The 23,777-nt window shown below is 32.7% G+C and overlaps 13 non-coding genes across 13 annotated transcripts; all 13 read right to left on the bottom strand.

The window, feature by feature from the left end:
• Window positions 1-868: 868 nt before the first annotated feature.
• Window positions 869-942, bottom strand: TRNAI-AAU (transfer RNA isoleucine (anticodon AAU)). The gene has a single exon. It is a non-coding gene; the product is annotated as a tRNA-Ile (tRNA).
• A 1,587-nt stretch (window positions 943-2,529) lies between these two features.
• Window positions 2,530-2,603, bottom strand: TRNAI-AAU (transfer RNA isoleucine (anticodon AAU)). Its single transcript has one exon. It is a non-coding gene; the product is annotated as a tRNA-Ile (tRNA).
• A 1,587-nt stretch (window positions 2,604-4,190) lies between these two features.
• TRNAI-AAU (transfer RNA isoleucine (anticodon AAU)) lies at window positions 4,191-4,264 on the bottom strand. The gene has a single exon. It is a non-coding gene; the product is annotated as a tRNA-Ile (tRNA).
• Window positions 4,265-5,853: 1,589 nt separating this feature from the next.
• TRNAI-AAU (transfer RNA isoleucine (anticodon AAU)) lies at window positions 5,854-5,927 on the bottom strand. Its single transcript has one exon. It is a non-coding gene; the product is annotated as a tRNA-Ile (tRNA).
• Window positions 5,928-7,514: 1,587 nt separating this feature from the next.
• TRNAI-AAU (transfer RNA isoleucine (anticodon AAU)) lies at window positions 7,515-7,588 on the bottom strand. The gene has a single exon. It is a non-coding gene; the product is annotated as a tRNA-Ile (tRNA).
• Window positions 7,589-9,177: 1,589 nt separating this feature from the next.
• On the bottom strand, window positions 9,178-9,251 carry TRNAI-AAU (transfer RNA isoleucine (anticodon AAU)). Its single transcript has one exon. It is a non-coding gene; the product is annotated as a tRNA-Ile (tRNA).
• Window positions 9,252-10,839: 1,588 nt separating this feature from the next.
• Window positions 10,840-10,913, bottom strand: TRNAI-AAU (transfer RNA isoleucine (anticodon AAU)). The gene has a single exon. It is a non-coding gene; the product is annotated as a tRNA-Ile (tRNA).
• Window positions 10,914-12,501: 1,588 nt separating this feature from the next.
• Window positions 12,502-12,575, bottom strand: TRNAI-AAU (transfer RNA isoleucine (anticodon AAU)). The gene has a single exon. It is a non-coding gene; the product is annotated as a tRNA-Ile (tRNA).
• A 1,588-nt stretch (window positions 12,576-14,163) lies between these two features.
• TRNAI-AAU (transfer RNA isoleucine (anticodon AAU)) lies at window positions 14,164-14,237 on the bottom strand. Its single transcript has one exon. It is a non-coding gene; the product is annotated as a tRNA-Ile (tRNA).
• Window positions 14,238-15,825: 1,588 nt separating this feature from the next.
• Window positions 15,826-15,899, bottom strand: TRNAI-AAU (transfer RNA isoleucine (anticodon AAU)). Its single transcript has one exon. It is a non-coding gene; the product is annotated as a tRNA-Ile (tRNA).
• A 1,587-nt stretch (window positions 15,900-17,486) lies between these two features.
• TRNAI-AAU (transfer RNA isoleucine (anticodon AAU)) lies at window positions 17,487-17,560 on the bottom strand. The gene has a single exon. It is a non-coding gene; the product is annotated as a tRNA-Ile (tRNA).
• Window positions 17,561-19,148: 1,588 nt separating this feature from the next.
• Window positions 19,149-19,222, bottom strand: TRNAI-AAU (transfer RNA isoleucine (anticodon AAU)). Its single transcript has one exon. It is a non-coding gene; the product is annotated as a tRNA-Ile (tRNA).
• Window positions 19,223-22,471: 3,249 nt separating this feature from the next.
• Window positions 22,472-22,545, bottom strand: TRNAI-AAU (transfer RNA isoleucine (anticodon AAU)). Its single transcript has one exon. It is a non-coding gene; the product is annotated as a tRNA-Ile (tRNA).
• Window positions 22,546-23,777: the final 1,232 nt, after the last annotated feature.

Below are 23,777 nucleotides of genomic sequence, written 5' to 3'. Positions count from 1 at the left end.
AGGGGTGATGCTCCAACTGAAATTGGTCCTAGGCATTTAGGTTTCTAGTATCTATCTTCTCCTTTAAAAAATAGGTTACTTTTTATATATTATCATTGGGTTTGGACAAATATTCTACATAATACCTATTGCATCCCTGAGCTTATTAGAAACTTGAAATAATATATATAAAGTATTGAATTTCTTTTCTTTGCATTTAAAAGATGAGCGCACTTCAGTAGATGCCATTGCTCAGGTGAGGGTTCCATGGTGTAATTGTTAGCACCCTGGACTTTGAATCTAGTAATCTGAGTTCATATCTCGTGGGAGCTAACATTGTTTATTTTCCTTTTGTTCAAAGCTCCATTTTCATTCAATGTATGAGTATTGCAAATCTTCATTTAAAATTCATATAAATTCCATCATCTTCAGTGGTGTCCTTTGTTTAAACTCATTTTTAAACTTATAAAATCAGAAGTATGTCAAATATTTGGAAATAAGAAAAGATGCAATAAGAATGCAGAGATCCATTACTTGTGCTCTGGTCTTTAGAAATTCTCCATTTTTTTTACTTCAGTGTGCACTAATGAGAGGGGAGCTCATATCTTCTTCTTCTTCTAGTAACACCTAGTGCCCTCTATGTTTGAGCAGCAATATAATAACTGATTAATTTGCCCTTGCATATCTTAGTTATGCCATATTGCTTGATTTGAGACAAAAGTCACTGGGCCATGTAGAGAAAAATCTTCATCAGCCAAAGGATGACACTCCCACTGGCTTCTGATATGTATTTGAAAAGATTTTGTGATATATGTGTCTATGATGTTTTCAAGTATTCATGCACTCCACCGATGAGCTTATTCCATTCTTGTCCATCAAGAAAAGCAAATGGCCCATACGGGGATCGAACCCGTGACCTTGGCATTATTAGCACCATGCTCTAACCAACTGAGCTAACCGGCCACAGATGTTACTGCAAGAAAACACAAAACTGGCAAATGTACCTCAAAGCACAGATCATATTTTGTTTTTATAGCATTTCATTTTTCAAAAAAAGCTTAAGCCATAGAGTCACTTGAAGCATGGGTATCATAAAAATGCTCCAGTTTCTTTCCACATTACAAAATAAAAATAAATATTAGATAGGATAATAACAAAGATTAAGGCATCTACTAATAGTATAAAAATAGACAATTTAGACAAGGAGTATATGCAAATCTAAGCAAAATCAATCTAAAAAATCTAATACACAATTTTTAATTGTAAATTTACAGATTGTTGAAAAAGATAATCCCAGGATGTAATCCATTATGTATTAAATTTAGTATGTTTTACCAAGTTGTGTATGAATAACTTTTAACACAAAAAAATATATATTGGGGAAGTAGCTTAATGTGCCCATTGGAAATAAAGAATGCTAGCCCATTTTGGAATGCAAAGCTTAAGAAAATACAAACTTCAATCCATAGGAAAGCACTTTTTATTCAGTCTACACTCTGTAATCATACTATAGCCTAATTTACAAATTGTGAAGTCATTATCAGACTTAACTCACAAGAGACTTTCATCCTTGGTCTATAAAAAAGGCAGTCCTCTGTTATAAGGCTTGAAACAATTGTAAGTGGCTGATATGCAAATATGGAAATACAGAAAAACTGTCAATTCAATGCTAGGATAACATAAGGGGTGATGCTCCAACTGAAATTGGTCCTAGGCATTTAGGTTTCTAGTATCTATCTTCTCCTTTAAAAAATAGGTTACTTTTTATATATTATCATTGGGTTTGGACAAATATTCTACATAATACCTATTGCATCCCTGAGCTTATTAGAAACTTGAAATAATATATATAAAGTATTGAATTTCTTTTCTTTGCATTTAAAAGATGAGCGCACTTCAGTAGATGCCATTGCTCAGGTGAGGGTTCCATGGTGTAATTGTTAGCACCCTGGACTTTGAATCTAGTAATCTGAGTTCATATCTCGTGGGAGCTAACATTGTTTATTTTCCTTTTGTTCAAAGCTCCATTTTCATTCAATGTATGAGTATTGCAAATCTTCATTTAAAATTCATATAAATTCCATCATCTTCAGTGGTGTCCTTTGTTTAAACTCATTTTTAAACTTATAAAATCAGAAGTATGTCAAATATTTGGAAATAAGAAAAGATGCAATAAGAATGCAGAGATCCATTACTTGTGCTCTGGTCTTTAGAAATTCTCCATTTTTTTTACTTCAGTGTGCACTAATGAGAGGGGAGCTCATATCTTCTTCTTCTTCTAGTAACACCTAGTGCCCTCTATGTTTGAGCAGCAATATAATAACTGATTAATTTGCCCTTGCATATCTTAGTTATGCCATATTGCTTGATTTGAGACAAAAGTCACTGGGCCATGTAGAGAAAAATCTTCATCAGCCAAAGGATGACACTCCCACTGGCTTCTGATATGTATTTGAAAAGATTTTGTGATATATGTGTCTATGATGTTTTCAAGTATTCATGCACTCCACCGATGAGCTTATTCCATTCTTGTCCATCAAGAAAAGCAAATGGCCCATACGGGGATCGAACCCGTGACCTTGGCATTATTAGCACCATGCTCTAACCAACTGAGCTAACCGGCCACAGATGTTACTGCAAGAAAACACAAAACTGGCAAATGTACCTCAAAGCACAGATCATATTTTGTTTTTATAGCATTTCATTTTTCAAAAAAAGCTTAAGCCATAGAGTCACTTGAAGCATGGGTATCATAAAAATGCTCCAGTTTCTTTCCACATTACAAAATAAAAATAAATATTAGATAGGATAATAACAAAGATTAAGGCATCTACTAATAGTATAAAAATAGACAATTTAGACAAGGAGTATATGCAAATCTAAGCAAAATCAATCTAAAAAATCTAATACACAATTTTTAATTGTAAATTTACAGATTGTTGAAAAAGATAATCCCAGGATGTAATCCATTATGTATTAAATTTAGTATGTTTTACCAAGTTGTGTATGAATAACTTTTAACACAAAAAAATATATATTGGGGAAGTAGCTTAATGTGCCCATTGGAAATAAAGAATGCTAGCCCATTTTGGAATGCAAAGCTTAAGAAAATACAAACTTCAATCCATAGGAAAGCACTTTTTATTCAGTCTACACTCTGTAATCATACTATAGCTTAATTTACAAATTGTGATGTCATTATCAGACTTAACTCACAAGAGACTTTCATCCTTGGTCTATAAAAAAGGCAGTCCTCTGTTATAAAGCTTGAAACAATTGTAAGTGGCTGATATGCAAATATGGAAATACAGAAAAACTGTCAATTCAATGCTAGGATAACATAAGGGGTGATGCTCCAACTGAAATTGGTCCTAGGCATTTAGGTTTCTAGTATCTATCTTCTCCTTTAAAAAATAGGTTACTTTTTATATATTATCATTGGGTTTGGACAAATATTCTACATAATACCTATTGCATCCCTGAGCTTATAAGAAACTTGAAATAATATATATAAAGTATTGAATTTCTTTTCTTTGCATTTAAAAGATGAGTGCACTTCAGTAGATGCCATTGCTCAGGTGAGGGTTCCATGGTGTAATTGTTAGCACCCTGGACTTTGAATCTAGTAATCTGAGTTCATATCTCGTGGGAGCTAACATTGTTTATTTTCCTTTTGTTCAAAGCTCCATTTTCATTCAATGTATGAGTATTGCAAATCTTCATTTAAAATTCATATAAATTCCATCATCTTCAGTGGTGTCCTTTGTTTAAACTCATTTTTAAACTTATCAAATCAGAAGTATGTCAAATATTTGGAAATAAGAAAAGATGCAATAAGAATGCAGAGATCCATTACTTGTGCTCTGGTCTTTAGAAATTCTCCATTTTTTTTTACTTCAGTGTGCACTAATGAGAGGGGAGCACATATCTTCTTCTTCTTCTAGTAACACCTAGTGCCCTCTATGTTTGAGCAGCAATATAATAACTGATTAATTTGCCCTTGCATATCTTAGTTATGTCATATTGCTTGATTTGAGACAAAAGTCACTGAGCCATGTAGAGAAAAATCTTCATCAGCCAAAGGATGACACTCCCACTGGCTTCTGATATGTATTTGAAAAGATTTTGTGATATATGTGTCTATGATGTTTTCAAGTATTCATGCACTCCACGATGAGCTTATTCCATTCTTGTCCTTCAAGAAAAGCAAATGGCCCATACGGGGATCGAACCCGTGACCTTGGCGTTATTAGCACCATGCTCTAAACAACTGAGCTAACAGGCCACACATATTACTGCCAGCAAACACAAAACTGGCAAATGTACCTCAAAGCACAGATCATATTTTGTTTTTATAGCATTTCATTTTTCAAAAAAAAGCTTAAGCCATAGAGTCACTTGAAGCATGGGTATCATAAAAATGCTCCAGTTTCTTTCCACATTACAAAATAAAAATAAATATTAGATAGGATAATAACAAAGATTAAGGCATCTACTAATAGTATAAAAATAGACAATTTAGACAAGGAGTATATGCAAATCTAAGCAAAAGCAATCTAAAAAATCTAATACACAATTTTTAATTGTAAATTTACAGATTGTTGAAAAAGATAATCCCAGGATGTAATCCATTATGTATTAAATTTAGTATGTTTTACCAAGTTGTGTATGAATAACTTTTAACACAAAAAAATATATATTGGGGTAGTAGCTTAATGTGCCCATTGGAAATAAAGAATGCTAGCCCATTTTGGAATGCAAAGCTTAAGAAAATACAAACTTCAATCCATAGGAAAGCACTTTTTATTCAGTCTACACTCTGTAATCATACTATAGCTTAATTTACAAATTGTGATGTCATTATCAGACTTAACTCACAAGAGACTTTCATCCTTGGTCTATAAAAAAGGCAGTCCTCTGTTATAAAGCTTGAAACAATTGTAAGTGGCTGATATGCAAATATGGAAATACAGAAAAACTGTCAATTCAATGCTAGGATAACATAAGGGGTGATGCTCCAACTGAAATTGGTCCTAGGCATTTAGGTTTCTAGTATCTATCTTCTCCTTTAAAAAATAGGTTACTTTTTATATATTATCATTGGGTTTGGACAAATATTCTACATAATACCTATTGCATCCCTGAGCTTATTAGAAACTTGAAATAATATATATAAAGTATTGAATTTCTTTTCTTTGCATTTAAAAGATGAGCGCACTTCAGTAGATGCCATTGCTCAGGTGAGGGTTCCATGGTGTAATTGCTAGCACCCTGGACTTTGAATCTAGTAATCTGAGTTCATATCTCGTGGGAGCTAACATTGTTTATTTTCCTTTTGTTCAAAGCTCCATTTTCATTCAATGTATGAGTATTGCAAATCTTCATTTAAAATTCATATAAATTCCATCATCTTCAGTGGTGTCCTTTGTTTAAACTCATTTTTAAACTTATCAAATCAGAAGTATGTCAAATATTTGGAAATAAGAAAAGATGCAATAAGAATGCAGAGATCCATTACTTGTGCTCTGGTCTTTAGAAATTCTCCATTTTTTTTTACTTCAGTGTGCACTAATGAGAGGGGAGCACATATCTTCTTCTTCTTCTAGTAACACCTAGTGCCCTCTATGTTTGAGCAGCAATATAATAACTGATTAATTTGCCCTTGCATATCTTAGTTATGTCATATTGCTTGATTTGAGACAAAAGTCACTGAGCCATGTAGAGAAAAATCTTCATCAGCCAAAGGATGACACTCCCACTGGCTTCTGATATGTATTTGAAGAGATTTTGTGATATATGTGTCTATGATGTTTTCAAGTATTCATGCACTCCACCGATGAGCTTATTCCATTCTTGTCCATCAAGAAAAGCAAATGACCCATACGGGGATCGAACCCGTGACTTTGGTGTTATTAGCACCATGCTCTAACCAACTGAGCTAACAGACCACAGATGTTACTGCAAGCAAACACATAACTGGCAAATGTACCTCAAAGCACAGATCATATTTTGTTTTTATAGCATTTCATTTTTCAAAAAAAAGCTTAAGCCATAGAGTCACTTGAAGCATGGGTATCATAAAAATGCTCCAGTTTCTTTCCACATTACAAAATAAAAATAAATATTAGATAGGATAATAACAAAGATTAAGGCATCTACTAATAGTATAAAAATAGACAATTTAGACAAGGAGTATATGCAAATCTAAGCAAAATCAATCTAAAAAATCTAATACACAATTTTTAATTGTAAATTTACAGATTGTTGAAAAAGATAATCCCAGGATGTAATCCATTATGTATTAAATTTAGTATGTTTTACCAAGTTGTGTATGAATAACTTTTAACACAAAAAAATATATATTGGGGAAGTAGCTTAATGTGCCCATTGGAAATAAAGAATGCTAGCCCATTTTGGAATGCAAAGCTTAAGAAAATACAAACTTCAATCCATAGGAAAGCACTTTTTATTCAGTCTACACTCTGTAATCATACTATAGCTTAATTTACAAATTGTGAAGTCATTATCAGACTTAACTCACAAGAGACTTTCATCCTTGGTCTATAAAAAAGGCAGTCCTCTGTTATAAGGCTTGAAACAATTGTAAGTGGCTGATATGCAAATATGGAAATACAGAAAAACTGTCAATTCAATGCTAGGATAACATAAGGGGTGATGGTCCAACTGAAATTGTTCCTAGGCATTTAGGTTTCTAGTATCTATCTTCTCCTTTAAAAAATAGGTTACTTTTTATATATTATCATTGGGTTTGGACAAATATTCTACATAATACCTATTGCATCCCTGAGCTTATTAGAAACTTGAAATAATATATATAAAGTATTGAATTTCTTTTCTTTGCAGTTAAAAGATGAGCGCACTTCAGTAGATGCCATTGCTCAGGTGAGGGTTCCATGGTGTAATTGTTAGCACCCTGGACTTTGAATCTAGTAATCTGAGTTCATATCTCGTGGGAGCTAACATTGTTTATTTTCCTTTTGTTCAAAGCTCCATTTTCATTCAATGTATGAGTATTGCAAATCTTCATTTAAAATTCATATAAATTCCATCATCTTCAGTGGTGTCCTTTGTTTAAACTCATTTTTAAACTTATAAAATCAGAAGTATGTCAAATATTTGGAAATAAGAAAAGATGCAATAAGAATGCAGAGATCCATTACTTGTGCTCTGGTCTTTAGAAATTCTCCATTTTTTTTACTTCAGTGTGCACTAATGAGAGGGGAGCTCATATCTTCTTCTTCTTCTAGTAACACCTAGTGCCCTCTATGTTTGAGCAGCAATATAATAACTGATTAATTTGCCCTTGCATATCTTAGTTATGCCATATTGCTTGATTTGAGACAAAAGTCACTGGGCCATGTAGAGAAAAATCTTCATCAGCCAAAGGATGACACTCCCACTGGCTTCTGATATGTATTTGAAAAGATTTTGTGACATATGTGTCTATGATGTTTTCAAGTATTCATGCACTCCACGATGAGCTTATTCCATTCTTGTCCTTCAAGAAAAGCAAATGGCCCATACGAGGATCGAACCCGTGACCTTGGCGTTATTAGCACTATGCTCTAAACAACTGAGCTAACAGACCACACATATTACTGCCAGCAAACACAAAACTGGCAAATGTACCTCAAAGCACAGATCATATTTTGTTTTTATAGCATTTCATTTTTCAAAAAAAAGCTTAAGCCATAGAGTCACTTGAAGCATGGGTATCATAAAAATGCTCCAGTTTCTTTCCACATTACAAAATAAAAATAAATATTAGATAGGATAATAACAAAGATTAAGGCATCTACTAATAGTATAAAAATAGACAATTTAGACAAGGAGTATATGCAAATCTAAGCAAAAGCAATCTAAAAAATCTAATACACAATTTTTAATTGTAAATTTACAGATTGTTGAAAAAGATAATCCCAGGATGTAATCCATTATGTATTAAATTTAGTATGTTTTACCAAGTTGTGTATGAATAACTTTTAACACAAAAAAATATATATTGGGGAAGTAGCTTAATGTGCCCATTGGAAATAAAGAATGCTAGCCCATTTTGGAATGCAAAGCTTAAGAAAATACAAACTTCAATCCATAGGAAAGCACTTTTTATTCAGTCTACACTCTGTAATCATACTATAGCTTAATTTACAAATTGTGATGTCATTATCAGACTTAACTCACAAGAGACTTTCATCCTTGGTCTATAAAAAAGGCAGTCCTCTGTTATAAAGCTTGAAACAATTGTAAGTGGCTGATATGCAAATATGGAAATACAGAAAAACTGTCAATTCAATGCTAGGATAACATAAGGGGTGATGCTCCAACTGAAATTGGTCCTAGGCATTTAGGTTTCTAGTATCTATCTTCTCCTTTAAAAAATAGGTTACTTTTTATATATTATCATTGGGTTTGGACAAATATTCTACATAATACCTATTGCATCCCTGAGCTTATTAGAAACTTGAAATAATATATATAAAGTATTGAATTTCTTTTCTTTGCATTTAAAAGATGAGCGCACTTCAGTAGATGCCATTGCTCAGGTGAGGGTTCCATGGTGTAATTGCTAGCACCCTGGACTTTGAATCTAGTAATCTGAGTTCATATCTCGTGGGAGCTAACATTGTTTATTTTCCTTTTGTTCAAAGCTCCATTTTCATTCAATGTATGAGTATTGCAAATCTTCATTTAAAATTCATATAAATTCCATCATCTTCAGTGGTGTCCTTTGTTTAAACTAATTTTTAAACTTATCAAATCAGAAGTATGTCAAATATTTGGAAATAAGAAAAGATGCAATAAGAATGCAGAGATCCATTACTTGTCCTCTGGTCTTTAGAAATTCTCCATTTTTTTTTACTTCAGTGTGCACTAATGAGAGGGGAGCACATATCTTCTTCTTCTTCTAGTAACACCTAGTGCCCTCTATGTTTGAGCAGCAATATAATAACTGATTAATTTGCCCTTGCATATCTTAGTTATGTCATATTGCTTGATTTGAGACAAAAGTCACTGAGCCATGTAGAGAAAAATCTTCATCAGCCAAAGGATGACACTCCCACTGGCTTCTGATATGTATTTGAAGAGATTTTGTGATATATGTGTCTATGATGTTTTCAAGTATTCATGCACTCCACCGATGAGCTTATTCCATTCTTGTCCATCAAGAAAAGCAAATGGCCCATACGGGGATCGAACCCGTGACCTTGGTGTTATTAGCACCATGCTCTAACCAACTGAGCTAACAGGCCACAGATGTTACTGCAAGCAAACACAAAACTGGCAAATGTACCTCAAAGCACAGATCATATTTTGTTTTTATAGCATTTCATTTTTCAAAAAAAAGCTTAAGCCATAGAGTCACTTGAAGCATGGGTATCATAAAAATGCTCCAGTTTCTTTCCACATTACAAAATAAAAATAAATATTAGATAGGATAATAACAAAGATTAAGGCATCTACTAATAGTATAAAAATAGACAATTTAGACAAGGAGTATATGCAAATCTAAGCAAAATCAATCTAAAAAATCTAATACACAATTTTTAATTGTAAATTTACAGATTGTTGAAAAAGATAATCCCAGGATGTAATCCATTATGTATTAAATTTAGTATGTTTTACCAAGTTGTGTATGAATAACTTTTAACACAAAAAAATATATATTGGGGAAGTAGCTTAATGTGCCCATTGGAAATAAAGAATGCTAGCCCATTTTGGAATGCAAAGCTTAAGAAAATACAAACTTCAATCCATAGGAAAGCACTTTTTAATCAGTCTACACTCTGTAATCATACTATAGCTTAATTTACAAATTGTGATGTCATTATCAGACTTAACTCACAAGAGACTTTCATCCTTGGTCTATAAAAAAGGCAGTCCTCTGTTATAAAGCTTGAAACAATTGTAAGTGGTTGATATGCAAATATGGAAATACAGAAAAACTGTCAATTCAATGCTAGGATAACATAAGGGGTGATGCTCCAACTGAAATTGGTCCTAGGCATTTAGGTTTCTAGTATCTATCTTCTCCTTTAAAAAAATAGGTTACTTTTTATATATTATCATTGGGTTTGGACAAATATTCTACATAATACCTATTGCATCCCTGAGCTTATTAGAAACTTGAAATAATATATATAAAGTATTGAATTTCTTTTCTTTGCATTTAAAAGATGAGTGCACTTCAGTAGATGCCATTGCTCAGGTGAGGGTTCCATGGTGTAATTGTTAGCACCCTGGACTTTGAATCTAGTAATCTGAGTTCATATCTCGTGGGAGCTAACATTGTTTATTTTCCTTTTGTTCAAAGCTCCATTTTCATTCAATGTATGAGTATTGCAAATCTTCATTTAAAATTCATATAAATTCCATCATCTTCAGTGGTGTCCTTTGTTTAAACTCATTTTTAAACTTATCAAATCAGAAGTATGTCAAATATTTGGAAATAAGAAAAGATGCAATAAGAATGCAGAGATCCATTACTTGTGCTCTGGTCTTTAGAAATTCTCCATTTTTTTTACTTCAGTGTGCACTAATGAGAGGGGAGCTCATATCTTCTTCTTCTTCTAGTAACACCTAGTGCCCTCTATGTTTGAGCAGCAATATAATAACTGATTAATTTGCCCTTGCATATCTTAGTTATGCCATATTGCTTGATTTGAGACAAAAGTCACTGGGCCATGTAGAGAAAAATCTTCATCAGCCAAAGGATGACACTCCCACTGGCTTCTGATATGTATTTGAAAAGATTTTGTGATATATGTGTCTATGATGTTTTCAAGTATTCATGCACTCCACGATGAGCTTATTCCATTCTTGTCCTTCAAGAAAAGCAAATGGCCCATACGGGGATCGAACCCGTGACCTTGGCGTTATTAGCACCACGCTCTAACCAACTGAGCTAACAGGCCACAGATATTACTGCCAGCAAACACAAAACTGGCAAATGTACCTCAAAGCACAGATCATATTTTGTTTTTATAGCATTTCATTTTTCAAAAAAAAGCTTAAGCCATAGAGTCACTTGAAGCATGGGTATCATAAAAATGCTCCAGTTTCTTTCCACATTACAAAATAAAAATAAATATTAGATAGGATAATAACAAAGATTAAGGCATCTAGTAATAGTATAAAAATAGACAATTTAGACTAGGAGTAAATGCAAATCTAAGCAAAATCAATCTAAAAAATCTAATACACAATTTTTAATTGTAAATTTACAGATTGTTGAAAAAGATAATCCCAGGATGTAATCCATTATGTATTAAATTTAGTATGTTTTACCAAGTTGTGTATGAATAACTTTTAACACAAAAAAATATATATTGGGGAAGTAGCTTAATGTGCCCATTGGAAATAAAGAATGCTAGCCCATTTTGGAATGCAAAGCTTAAGAAAATACAAACTTCAATCCATAGGAAAGCACTTTTTAATCAGTCTACACTCTGTAATCATACTATAGCTTAATTTACAAATTGTGATGTCATTATCAGACTTAACTCACAAGAGACTTTCATCCTTGGTCTATAAAAAAGGCAGTCCTCTGTTATAAAGCTTGAAACAATTGTAAGTGGTTGATATGCAAATATGGAAATACAGAAAAACTGTCAATTCAATGCTAGGATAACATAAGGGGTGATGCTCCAACTGAAATTGGTCCTAGGCATTTAGGTTTCTAGTATCTATCTTCTCCTTTAAAAAAATAGGTTACTTTTTATATATTATCATTGGGTTTGGACAAATATTCTACATAATACCTATTGCATCCCTGAGCTTATTAGAAACTTGAAATAATATATATAAAGTATTGAATTTCTTTTCTTTGCATTTAAAAGATGAGTGCACTTCAGTAGATGCCATTGCTCAGGTGAGGGTTCCATGGTGTAATTGTTAGCACCCTGGACTTTGAATCTAGTAATCTGAGTTCATATCTCGTGGGAGCTAACATTGTTTATTTTCCTTTTGTTCAAAGCTCCATTTTCATTCAATGTATGAGTATTGCAAATCTTCATTTAAAATTCATATAAATTCCATCATCTTCAGTGGTGTCCTTTGTTTAAACTCATTTTTAAACTTATAAAATCAGAAGTATGTCAAATATTTGGAAATAAGAAAAGATGCAATAAGAATGCAGAGATCCATTACTTGTGCTCTGGTCTTTAGAAATTCTCCATTTTTTTTACTTCAGTGTGCACTAATGAGAGGGGAGCTCATATCTTCTTCTTCTTCTAGTAACACCTAGTGCCCTCTATGTTTGAGCAGCAATATAATAACTGATTAATTTGCCCTTGCATATCTTAGTTATGCCATATTGCTTGATTTGAGACAAAAGTCACTGGGCCATGTAGAGAAAAATCTTCATCAGCCAAAGGATGACACTCCCACTGGCTTCTGATATGTATTTGAAAAGATTTTGTGATATATGTGTCTATGATGTTTTCAAGTATTCATGCACTCCACGATGAGCTTATTCCATTCTTGTCCTTCAAGAAAAGCAAATGGCCCATACGGGGATCGAACCCGTGACCTTGGCGTTATTAGCACCACGCTCTAACCAACTGAGCTAACAGGCCACAGATATTACTGCCAGCAAACACAAAACTGGCAAATGTACCTCAAAGCACAGATCATATTTTGTTTTTATAGCATTTCATTTTTCAAAAAAAAGCTTAAGCCATAGAGTCACTTGAAGCATGGGTATCATAAAAATGCTCCAGTTTCTTTCCACATTACAAAATAAAAATAAATATTAGATAGGATAATAACAAAGATTAAGGCATCTAGTAATAGTATAAAAATAGACAATTTAGACTAGGAGTAAATGCAAATCTAAGCAAAATCAATCTAAAAAATCTAATACACAATTTTTAATTGTAAATTTACAGATTGTTGAAAAAGATAATCCCAGGATGTAATCCATTATGTATTAAATTTAGTATGTTTTACCAAGTTGTGTATGAATAACTTTTAACACAAAAAAATATATATTGGGGAAGTAGCTTAATGTGCCCATTGGAAATAAAGAATGCTAGCCCATTTTGGAATGCAAAGCTTAAGAAAATACAAACTTCAATCCATAGGAAAGCACTTTTTATTCAGTCTACACTCTGTAATCATACTATAGCTTAATTTACAAATTGTGATGTCATTATCAGACTTAACTCACAAGAGACGTTCATCCTTGGTCTATAAAAAAGGCAGTCCTCTGTTATAAAGCTTGAAACAATTATAAGTGGCTGATATGCAAATATGGAAATACAGAAAAACTGTCAATTCAATGCTAGGATAACATAAGGGGTGATGCTCCAACTGAAATTGGTCCTAGGCATTTAGGTTTCTAGTATCTATCTTCTCCTTTAAAAAATAGGTTACTTTTTATATATTATCATTGGGTTTGGACAAATATTCTACATAATACCTATTGCATCCCTGAGCTTATTAGAAACTTGAAATAATATATATAAAGTATTGAATTTCTTTTCTTTGCATTTAAAAGATGAGCGCACTTCAGTAGATGCCATTGCTCAGGTGAGGGTTCCATGGTGTAATTGTTAGCACCCTGGACTTTGAATCTAGTAATCTGAGTTCATATCTCGTGGGAGCTAACATTGTTTATTTTCCTTTTGTTCAAAGCTCCATTTTCATTCAATGTATGAGTATTGCAAATCTTCATTTAAAATTCATATAAATTCCATCATCTTCAGTGGTGTCCTTTGTTTAAACTCATTTTTAAACTTATCAAATCAGAAGTATGTCAAATATTTGGAAATAAGAAAAGATGCAATAAGAATGCAGAGATCCATTACTTGTGCTCTGGTCTTTAGAAATTCTCCATTTTTTTTTACTTCAGTGTGCACTAATGAGAGGGGAGCACATATCTTCTTCTTCTTCTAGTAACACCTAGTGCCCTCTATGTTTGAGCAGCAATATAATAACTGATTAATTTGCCCTTGCATATCTTAGTTATGTCATATTGCTTGATTTGAGACAAAAGTCACTGGGCCATGTAGAGAAAAATCTTCATCAGCCAAAGGATGACACTCCCACTAGCTTCTGATATGTATTTGAAAAGATTTTGTGATATATGTGTCTATGATGTTTTCAAGTATTCATGCACTCCACGATGAGCTTATTCCATTCTTGTCCTTCAAGAAAAGCAAATGGCCCATACGGGGATCGAACCCATGACCTTGGCGTTATTAGCACCACGCTCTAAACAACTGAGCTAACAGGCCACACATATTACTGCCAGCAAACACAAAACTGGCAAATGTACCTCAAAGCACAGATCATATTTTGTTTTTATAGCATTTCATTTTTCAAAAAAAAGCTTAAGCCATAGAGTCACTTGAAGCATGGGTATCATAAAAATGCTCCAGTTTCTTTCCACATTACAAAATAAAAATAAATATTAGATAGGATAATAACAAAGATTAAGGCATCTACTAATAGTATAAAAATAGACAATTTAGACAAGGAGTATATGCAAATCTAAGCAAAATCAATCTAAAAAATCTAATACACAATTTTTAATTGTAAATTTACAGATTGTTGAAAAAGATAATCCCAGGATGTAATCCATTATGTATTAAATTTAGTATGTTTTACCAAGTTGTGTATGAATAACTTTTAACACAAAAAAATATATATTGGGGAAGTAGCTTAATGTGCCCATTGGAAATAAAGAATGCTAGCCCATTTTGGAATGCAAAGCTTAAGAAAATACAAACTTCAATCCATAGGAAAGCACTTTTTATTCAGTCTACACTCTGTAATCATACTATAGCTTAATTTACAAATTGTGATGTCATTATCAGACTTAACTCACAAGAGACTTTCATCCTTGGTCTATAAAAAAGGCAGTCCTCTGTTATAAAGCTTGAAACAATTGTAAGTGGCTGATATGCAAATATGGAAATACAGAAAAACTGTCAATTCAATGCTAGGATAACATAAGGGGTGATGCTCCAACTGAAATTGGTCCTAGGCATTTAGGTTTCTAGTATCTATCTTCTCCTTTAAAAAAATAGGTTACTTTTAATATATTATCATTGGGTTTGGACAAATATTCTACATAATACCTATTGCATCCCTGAGCTTATTAGAAACTTGAAATAATATATATAAAGTATTGAATTTCTTTTCTTTGCATTTAAAAGATGAGTGCACTTCAGTAGATGCCATTGCTCAGGTGAGGATTCCATGGTGTAATTGTTAGCACCCTGGACTTTGAATCTAGTAATCTGAGTTCATATCTCGTGGGAGCTAACATTGTTTATTTTCCTTTTGTTCAAAGCTCCATTTTCATTCAATGTATGAGTATTGCAAATCTTCATTTAAAATTCATATAAATTCCATCATCTTCAGTGGTGTCCTTTGTTTAAACTCATTTTTAAACTTATCAAATCAGAAGTATGTCAAATATTTGGAAATAAGAAAAGATGCAATAAGAATGCAGAGATCCATTACTTGTGCTCTGGTCTTTAGAAATTCTCCATTTTTTTTACTTCAGTGTGCACTAATGAGAGGGGAGCTCATATCTTCTTCTTCTTCTAGTAACACCTAGTGCCCTCTATGTTTGAGCAGCAATATAATAACTGATTAATTTGCCCTTGCATATCTTAGTTATGCCATATTGCTTGATTTGAGACAAAAGTCACTGGGCCATGTAGAGAAAAATCTTCATCAGCCAAAGGATGACACTCCCACTGGCTTCTGATATGTATTTGAAAAGATTTTGTGATATATGTGTCTATGATGTTTTCAAGTATTCATGCACTCCACGATGAGCTTATTCCATTCTTGTCCTTCAAGAAAAGCAAATGGCCCATACGGGGATCAAACCCGTGACCTTGGCGTTATTAGCACCACGCTCTAACCAACTGAGCTAACAGGCCACAGATATTACTGCCAGCAAACACAAAACTGGCAAATGTACCTCAAAGCACAGATCATATTTTGTTTTTATAGCATTTCATTTTTCAAAAAAAAGCTTAAGCCATAGAGTCACTTGAAGCATGGGTATCATAAAAATGCTCCAGTTTCTTTCCACATTACAAAATAAAAATAAATATTAGATAGGATAATAACAAAGATTAAGGCATCTAGTAATAGTATAAAAATAGACAATTTAGACTAAGAGTAAATGCAAATCTAAGCAAAATCAATCTAAAAAATCTAATACACAATTTTTAATTGTAAATTTACAGATTGTTGAAAAAGATAATCCCAGGATGTAATCCATTATGTATTAAATTTAGTATGTTTTACCAAGTTGTGTATGAATAACTTTTAACACAAAAAAATATATATTGGGGAAGTAGCTTAATGTGCCCATTGGAAATAAAGAATGCTAGCCCATTTTGGAATGCAAAGCTTAAGAAAATACAAACTTCAATCCATAGGAAAGCACTTTTTATTCAGTCTACACTCTGTAATCATACTATAGCTTAATTTACAAATTGTGATGTCATTATCAGACTTAACTCACAAGAGACGTTCATCCTTGGTCTATAAAAAAGGCAGTCCTCTGTTATAAAGCTTGAAACAATTATAAGTGGCTGATATGCAAATATGGAAATACAGAAAAACTGTCAATTCAATGCTAGGATAACATAAGGGGTGATGCTCCAACTGAAATTGGTCCTAGGCATTTAGGTTTCTAGTATCTATCTTCTCCTTTAAAAAATAGGTTACTTTTTATATATTATCATTGGGTTTGGACAAATATTCTACATAATACCTATTGCATCCCTGAGCTTATTAGAAACTTGAAATAATATATATAAAGTATTGAATTTCTTTTCTTTGCATTTAAAAGATGAGCGCACTTCAGTAGATGCCATTGCTCAGGTGAGGGTTCCATGGTGTAATTGTTAGCACCCTGGACTTTGAATCTAGTAATCTGAGTTCATATCTCGTGGGAGCTAACATTGTTTATTTTCCTTTTGTTCAAAGCTCCATTTTCATTCAATGTATGAGTATTGCAAATCTTCATTTAAAATTCATATAAATTCCATCATCTTCAGTGGTGTCCTTTGTTTAAACTCATTTTTAAACTTATAAAATCAGAAGTATGTCAAATATTTGGAAATAAGAAAAGATGCAATAAGAATGCAGAGATCCATTACTTGTGCTCTGGTCTTTAGAAATTCTCCATTTTTTTTACTTCAGTGTGCACTAATGAGAAGGGAGCACATATCTTCTTCTTCTTCTAGTAACACCTAGTGCCCTCTATGTTTGAGCAGCAATATAATAACTGATTAATTTGCCCTTGCATATCTTAGTTATGTCATATTGCTTGATTTGAGACAAAAGTCACTGAGCCATGTAGAGAAAAATCTTCATCAGCCAAAGGATGACACTCCCACTGGCTTCTGATATGTATTTGAAAAGATTTTGTGATATATGTGTCTATGATGTTTTCAAGTATTCATGCACTCCACGATGAGCTTATTCCATTCTTGTCCTTCAAGAAAAGCAAATGGCCCATACGGGGATCGAACCCGTGACCTTGGCGTTATTAGCACCATGCTCTAACCAACTGAGCTAACCGGCCACAGATGTTACTGCAAGCAAACACAAAACTGGCAAATGTACCTCAAAGCACAGATCATATTTTGTTTTTATAGCATTTCATTTTTCAAAAAAAAGCTTAAGCCATAGAGTCACTTGAAGCATGGGTATCATAAAAATGCTCCAGTTTCTTTCCACATTACAAAATAAAAATAAATATTAGATAGGATAATAACAAAGATTAAGGCATCTAGTAATAGTATAAAAATAGACAATTTAGACTAGGAGTAAATGCAAATCTAAGCAAAATCAATCTAAAAAATCTAATACACAATTTTTAATTGTAAATTTACAGATTGTTGAAAAAGATAATCCCAGGATGTAATCCATTATGTATTAAATTTAGTATGTTTTACCAAGTTGTGTATGAATAACTTTTAACACAAAAAAATATATATTGGGGAAGTAGCTTAATGTGCCCATTGGAAATAAAGAATGCTAGCCCATTTTGGAATGCAAAGCTTAAGAAAATACAAACTTCAATCCATAGGAAAGCACTTTTTATTCAGTCTACACTCTGTAATCATACTATAGCTTAATTTACAAATTGTGATGTCATTATCAGACTTAACTCACAAGAGACGTTCATCCTTGGTCTATAAAAAAGGCAGTCCTCTGTTATAAAGCTTGAAACAATTATAAGTGGCTGATATGCAAATATGGAAATACAGAAAAACTGTCAATTCAATGCTAGGATAACATAAGGGGTGATGCTCCAACTGAAATTGGTCCTAGGCATTTAGGTTTCTAGTATCTATCTTCTCCTTTAAAAAATAGGTTACTTTTTATATATTATCATTGGGTTTGGACAAATATTCTACATAATACCTATTGCATCCCTGAGCTTATTAGAAACTTGAAATAATATATATAAAGTATTGAATTTCTTTTCTTTGCATTTAAAAGATGAGCGCACTTCAGTAGATGCCATTGCTCAGGTGAGGGTTCCATGGTGTAATTGTTAGCACCCTGGACTTTGAATCTAGTAATCTGAGTTCATATCTCGTGGGAGCTAACATTGTTTATTTTCCTTTTGTTCAAAGCTCCATTTTCATTCAATGTATGAGTATTGCAAATCTTCATTTAAAATTCATATAAATTCCATCATCTTCAGTGGTGTCCTTTGTTTAAACTCATTTTTAAACTTATCAAATCAGAAGTATGTCAAATATTTGGAAATAAGAAAAGATGCAATAAGAATGCAGAGATCCATTACTTGTGCTCTGGTCTTTAGAAATTCTCCATTTTTTTTTACTTCAGTGTGCACTAATGAGAGGGGAGCACATATCTTCTTCTTCTTCTAGTAACACCTAGTGCCCTCTATGTTTGAGCAGCAATATAATAACTGATTAATTTGCCCTTGCATATCTTAGTTATGTCATATTGCTTGATTTGAGACAAAAGTCACTGAGCCATGTAGAGAAAAATCTTCATCAGCCAAAGGATGACACTCCCACTGGCTTCTGATATGTATTTGAAAAGATTTTGTGATATATGTGTCTATGATGTTTTCAAGTATTCATGCACTCCACGATGAGCTTATTCCATTCTTGTCCTTCAAGAAAAGCAAATGGCCCATACGGGGATCGAACCCGTGACCTTGGCGTTATTAGCACCATGCTCTAACCAACTGAGCTAACCGGCCACAGATGTTACTGCAAGCAAACACAAAACTGGCAAATGTACCTCAAAGCACAGATCATATTTTGTTTTTATAGCATTTCATTTTTAAAAAAAAAGCTTAAGCCATAGAGTCACTTGAAGCATGGGTATCATAAAAATGCTCCAGTTTCTTTCCACATTACAAAATAAAAATAAATATTAGATAGGATAATAACAAAGATTAAGGCATCTACTAATAGTATAAAAATAGACAATTTAGACAAGGAGTATATGCAAATCTAAGCAAAATCAATCTAAAAAATCTAATACACAATTTTTAATTGTAAATTTACAGATTGTTGAAAAAGATAATCCCAGGATGTAATCCATTATGTATTAAATTTAGTATGTTTTACCAAGTTGTGTATGAATAACTTTTAACACAAAAAAATATATATTGGGGAAGTAGCTTAATGTGCCCATTGGAAATAAAGAATGCTAGCCCATTTTGGAATGCAAAGCTTAAGAAAATACAAACTTCAATCCATAGGAAAGCACTTTTTATTCAGTCTACACTCTGTAATCATACTATAGCTTAATTTACAAATTGTGATGTCATTATCAGACTTAACTCACAAGAGACGTTCATCCTTGGTCTATAAAAAAGGCAGTCCTCTGTTATAAAGCTTGAAACAATTATAAGTGGCTGATATGCAAATATGGAAATACAGAAAAACTGTCAATTCAATGCTAGGATAACATAAGGGGTGATGCTCCAACTGAAATTGGTCCTAGGCATTTAGGTTTCTAGTATCTATCTTCTCCTTTAAAAAATAGGTTACTTTTTATATATTATCATTGGGTTTGGACAAATATTCTACATAATACCTATTGCATCCCTGAGCTTATTAGAAACTTGAAATAATATATATAAAGTATTGAATTTCTTTTCTTTGCATTTAAAAGATGAGCGCACTTCAGTAGATGCCATTGCTCAGGTGAGGGTTCCATGGTGTAATTGTTAGCACCCTGGACTTTGAATCTAGTAATCTGAGTTCATATCTCGTGGGAGCTAACATTGTTTATTTTCCTTTTGTTCAAAGCTCCATTTTCATTCAATGTATGAGTATTGCAAATCTTCATTTAAAATTCATATAAATTCCATCATCTTCAGTGGTGTCCTTTGTTTAAACTCATTTTTAAACTTATCAAATCAGAAGTATGTCAAATATTTGGAAATAAGAAAAGATGCAATAAGAATGCAGAGATCCATTACTTGTGCTCTGGTCTTTAGAAATTCTCCATTTTTTTTTACTTCAGTGTGCACTAATGAGAGGGGAGCACATATCTTCTTCTTCTTCTAGTAACACCTAGTGCCCTCTATGTTTGAGCAGCAATATAATAACTGATTAATTTGCCCTTGCATATCTTAGTTATGTCATATTGCTTGATTTGAGACAAAAGTCACTGGGCCATGTAGAGAAAAATCTTCATCAGCCAAAGGATGACACTCCCACTGGCTTCTGATATGTATTTGAAGAGATTTTGTGATATATGTGTCTATGATGTTTTCAAGTATTCATGCACTCCACCGATGAGCTTATTCCATTCTTGTCCATCAAGAAAAGCAAATGGCCCATACGGGGACCGAACCTGTGACCTTGGCGTTATTAGCACCATGCTCTAACCAACTGAGCTAACCGGCAACAGATGTTACTGCAAGCAAACACAAAACTGGCAAATGTACCTCAAAGCACAGATCATATTTTGTTTTTATAGCATTTCATTTTTCAAAAAAAAGCTTAAGCCATAGAGTCACTTGAAGCATGGGTATCATAAAAATGCTCCAGTTTCTTTCCACATTACAAAATAAAAATAAATATTAGATAGGATAATAACAAAGATTAAGGCATCTAGTAATAGTATAAAAATAGACAATTTAGACAAGGAGTATATGCAAATCTAAGCAAAATCAATCTAAAAAATCTAATACACAATTTTTAATTGTAAATTTACAGATTGTTGAAAAAGATAATCCCAGGATGTAATCCATTATGTATTAAATTTAGTATGTTTTACCAAGTTGTGTATGAATAACTTTTAACACAAAAAAATATATATTGGGGAAGTAGCTTAATGTGCCCATTGGAAATAAAGAATGCTAGCCCATTTTGGAATGCAAAGCTTAAGAAAATACAAACTTCAATCCATAGGAAAGCACTTTTTATTCAGTCTACACTCTGTAATCATACTATAGCTTAATTTACAAATTGTGATGTCATTATCAGACTTAACTCACAAGAGACTTTCATCCTTGGTCTATAAAAAAGGCAGTCCTCTGTTATAAAGCTTGAAACAATTGTAAGTGGCTGATATGCAAATATGGAAATACAGAAAAACTGTCAATTCAATGCTAGGATAACATAAGGGGTGATGCTCCAACTGAAATTGGTCCTAGGCATTTAGGTTTCTAGTATCTATCTTCTCCTTTAAAAAATAGGTTACTTTTTATATATTATCATTGGGTTTGGACAAATATTCTACATAATACCTATTGCATCCCTGAGCTTATTAGAAACTTGAAATAATATATATAAAGTATTGAATTTCTTTTCTTTGCATTTAAAAGATGAGCGCACTTCAGTAGATGCCATTGCTCAGGTGAGGGTTCCATTGTGTAATTGCTAGCACCCTGGACTTTGAATCTAGTAATCTGAGTTCATATCTCGTGGGAGCTAACATTGTTTATTTTCCTTTTGTTCAAAGCTCCATTTTCATTCAATGTATGAGTATTGCAAATCTTCATTTAAAATTCATATAAATTCCATCATCTTCAGTGGTGTCCTTTGTTTAAACTCATTTTTAAACTTATCAAATCAGAAGTATGTCAAATATTTGGAAATAAGAAAAGATGCAATAAGAATGCAGAGATCCATTACTTGTGCTCTGGTCTTTAGAAATTCTCCATTTTTTTTTTACTTCAGTGTGCACTAATGAGAGGGGAGCACATATCTTCTTCTTCTAGTAACACCTAGTGCCCTCTATGTTTGAGCAGCAATATAATAACTGATTAATTTGCCCTTGCATATCTTAGTTATGTCATATTGCTTGATTTGAGACAAAAGTCACTGAGCCATGTAGAGAAAAATCTTCATCAGCCAAAGGATGACACTCCCACTGGCTTCTGATATGTATTTGAAAAGATTTTGTGATATATGTGTCTATGATGTTTTCAAGTATTCATGCACTCCACGATGAGCTTATTCCATTCTTGTCCTTCAAGAAAAGCAAATGGCCCATACGGGGATCGAACCCATGACCTTGGCGTTATTAGCACCACGCTCTAAACAACTGAGCTAACAGGCCACACATATTACTGCCAGCAAACACAAAACTGGCAAATGTACCTCAAAGCACAGATCATATTTTGTTTTTATAGCATTTCATTTTTCAAAAAAAAGCTTAAGCCATAGAGTCACTTGAAGCATGGGTATCATAAAAATGCTCCAGTTTCTTTCCACATTACAAAATAAAAATAAATATTAGATAGGATAATAACAAAGATTAAGGCATCTACTAATAGTATAAAAATAGACAATTTAGACAAGGAGTATATGCAAATCTAAGCAAAATCAATCTAAAAAATCTAATACACAATTTTTAATTGTAAATTTACAGATTGTTGAAAAAGATAATCCCAGGATGTAATCCATTATGTATTAAATTTAGTATGTTTTACCAAGTTGTGTATGAATAACTTTTAACACAAAAAAATATATATTGGGGAAGTAGCTTAATGTGCCCATTGGAAATAAAGAATGCTAGCCCATTTTGGAATGCAAAGCTTAAGAAAATACAAACTTCAATCCATAGGAAAGCACTTTTTATTCAGTCTACACTCTGTAATCATACTATAGCTTAATTTACAAATTGTGATGTCATTATCAGACTTAACTCACAAGAGACTTTCATCCTTGGTCTATAAAAAAGGCAGTCCTCTGTTATAAAGCTTGAAACAATTGTAAGTGGCTGATATGCAAATATGGAAATACAGAAAAACTGTCAATTCAATGCTAGGATAACATAAGGGGTGATGCTCCAACTGAAATTGGTCCTAGGCATTTAGGTTTCTAGTATCTATCTTCTCCTTTAAAAAAATAGGTTACTTTTAATATATTATCATTGGGTTTGGACAAATATTCTACATAATACCTATTGCATCCCTGAGCTTATTAGAAACTTGAAATAATATATATAAAGTATTGAATTTCTTTTCTTTGCATTTAAAAGATGAGTGCACTTCAGTAGATGCCATTGCTCAGGTGAGGATTCCATGGTGTAATTGTTAGCACCCTGGACTTTGAATCTAGTAATCTGAGTTCATATCTCGTGGGAGCTAACATTGTTTATTTTCCTTTTGTTCAAAGCTCCATTTTCATTCAATGTATGAGTATTGCAAATCTTCATTTAAAATTCATATAAATTCCATCATCTTCAGTGGTGTCCTTTGTTTAAACTCATTTTTAAACTTATCAAATCAGAAGTATGTCAAATATTTGGAAATAAGAAAAGATGCAATAAGAATGCAGAGATCCATT

This window comes from Pseudophryne corroboree, unplaced genomic scaffold (genome assembly GCF_028390025.1).
Source record: "Pseudophryne corroboree isolate aPseCor3 unplaced genomic scaffold, aPseCor3.hap2 scaffold_822, whole genome shotgun sequence".
NCBI classification, from domain to species: Eukaryota; Metazoa; Chordata; class Amphibia; order Anura; family Myobatrachidae; genus Pseudophryne; species Pseudophryne corroboree.
This window is presented reverse-complemented; position numbering and strand designations above follow the sequence as displayed.